Here is a 2,776-nt window from a genome sequence, read left to right on the forward strand (position 1 = left end):
ACAGTGGTTATTAAGCTGACAAAACTGAATCTTTTGGGCATGATCAGTGGGTCCTTGCCTCTCAAACCAAAAATAAACCAGTGAACTCGGATGCCGTGTACAAGGACCTCGAGAAACATTGGGCACGGAGTAACAAAGTACACAAGCGACTACTTTGAGAAGTTCCTCCAATCACCCTACATCATTCTAAAATAAAAAAAACGTTTCCAGTCATCAGAAATTATGTTCAAAATGGAGATGCTCCGGAACTCTGAGTCGAAGAAATGTTGGAGGAAGGAGGGCAAAATGGCAGGCTTCATATCATGCTCAGCCAGATAAGTCTGATATAAAAGCGGTTTGCATAACAATGCCTAGGATGCTCACGTAACAATCGTTATTCCTCATTCTTTCCTGCAACTCCCCGTTATCCACTCCGTACGGTGGTACTGGATTTCCAATTCTACTACTTTTCATCGAATTCATTCAGAAGAACGTCATGCATTCGTCCGAGAGCATAATGCGAATAACGGAGTAAAAGCTAATATTACGTCGTTCCGATGAATAGGAAAGAATCAATACCCCTAATGTTATGCTTCTGAGACCACGGTAGCCATCAGTTGAGTCACGGCTCTTCTCTTTTGCTAAAGAAGCACTGTGGCCTGGTTACGCAACACAATAAACGCAGTGCTTTGCAGACCAACGGCTGATACCACCACATCCATGGAGAGACAATGAAATCACCAGGGGTACTATGTATGTTCTGTGATGTCTTTAACCTTCCTATATTAATCACTGTCGACATCTTCCTGAAACAGTCCCTTCTGCATATTTCACTGTTCTGGTCAATAAGGTGCGGCACTTAAGCTTCGAACTTAAAAGTGCACTAATGCAATTCGAACCCACCGATTCGAGACGTGCAGTGGCAAGCTTAAATATCTTGTCATTAGATATCTCCATCACAGCGCTGTACGCACCTGCACCTAGTCCTGAGCAGCTCACTAAAGACGAACTGTCTACACGCTCCAAGAAGTTTTCGAAAAAGTCTCGGTACCCATGGTGACTGGAATGCTCGTATTGAACCATACGATACATCAACGTGCCATATTCCTAGAAATTACAATTCGGTAGTGTCACTGACTGCAAAGGTTTTGCTTCACCAACAGTGCTTCTAACAGTGTAAGAAGCATTCGTTAACAGGGTCTTCAAACGACGGGGACACATGTCACCTGTTTGCCAACATCATAGTTAAATTCAAGTGGAATTCACCTGTAGACGACTCCAGGTCCTTCAGAGGAGCAGAGCCAGGGAACCCAGAAGGACCATATCACAGGCTCGTAAGAACAAAAATTCAACTACACTTGAAGAATCATCTGAGGATTCGCTTTTAAGGAAGTAAAAACACACCCTTTTCGAACTCCATATTAAGCAATAATCCCCGGATAATCCTAAGATGTGCCGCAAGGCTCGACGATATCAATGCACAATGTTTGTTTAAAGTGAGTGTGACTCAGGAAGCTGCTACCAGCCATCAGGACAGTACGCTACTTCGACAGAACCAGGTCTCATGAGAGGAAGCACGATTGCCAGGCCAGGCTGCGGTGAGACTATCCAGCATATCAAACTATTGAACTGACCCAACATAGAGGTTGCGTCTGGACGAAACTAGTTCACCCTGCACAAGCCAGTGAAAGGCCATTGCCTGCTCATCCTACGCACTGCATGTGATACTGGTGAGGCGTGTTGGTGACTCAAGCCTTTTTTTCACAACTGACTGCAAATCCCGGCTCTAGAAACTTAGCAATGGGAAAAATTGACCCAACAACCAAACAATGGCTTTATTGGAGAAATTGTTGCGATTTATAAGGTGCATTTGAGCCTTGAATTGAAGCTATCCGGTTAGTGTTGTCTGATCCGTTGACATGGCTTCCGACATATGCCAGAGCACTCAAGCATCGTCAGTCGTCGCTGACTAGCTGTCCGAACGTTCAGTCGGTATCTGGCTTTTCGGCCGTGAGAGGCAGTGACCTTCGCGAAGCGGTTTTTGCGGACCTGGCTGTCCCCAATACGTTTCCAAGGTTATTTTCAGGAATCTGACCCTCCCGACAATTTGAAACCTCTCAGCAAGCGTTCAACCCGATTAACCGCTTCCGACAGCGTTGAGTGCGGTTTTTTCAACAACAGAAATAACGCGTCGATCGGCTGAAAAGCCGTGAAGCCTTTGGTGAGGGTATTCATCCACGTATATAATAACCGTGTGCTACATTCTTTTTCGCACGCTTCTAGCACTAATCTGTTCGGTCTGGGACACCGACACGTTTCTGAGATTGGAAAACCACTGTTCTTCTGTTTGTGAAAGCAATCATGCAATAAGCCTGTTAGGTGTATCTTCAAGAATACCCATCGTCTTTCCTATTAAATGGTTAGCTAGCGAAAGACACTCATGCATGAGTCAAAGCTGCACAGGTCTTCGCTCACGAAAAGGCTGCACTGGTAAAAGATTCGCTCTACGCCGTGCACTAGAACAACCACAAGAGTAGTGTGTTCTGTCAAGAAACAAGGCTACTTTCAGCACAGCACTGCTGTGAGCCGGAAACAAAGTCCAACGTGTTGCGTTAAGGTAGACCAGCCCAGGAACAAAACTCGGAAAGCCCCCGAAAAGCCAATGCGATTAAGAAATAAACTTTGATCGATTTATATAATTCGGCCAATACGGCAAAACAGGACATTTCAGCCAGTACATTGAGCTTTGCGTTACAGGAAAGGTGCGGGGGGGGGGGGGAATTGCAGAGGGAAGTCA

Source organism: Opisthorchis viverrini, assembly GCF_000715545.1.
Source record: "Opisthorchis viverrini unplaced genomic scaffold opera_v5_77, whole genome shotgun sequence".
Lineage (NCBI taxonomy): Eukaryota > Metazoa > Platyhelminthes > Trematoda > Opisthorchiida > Opisthorchiidae > Opisthorchis > Opisthorchis viverrini.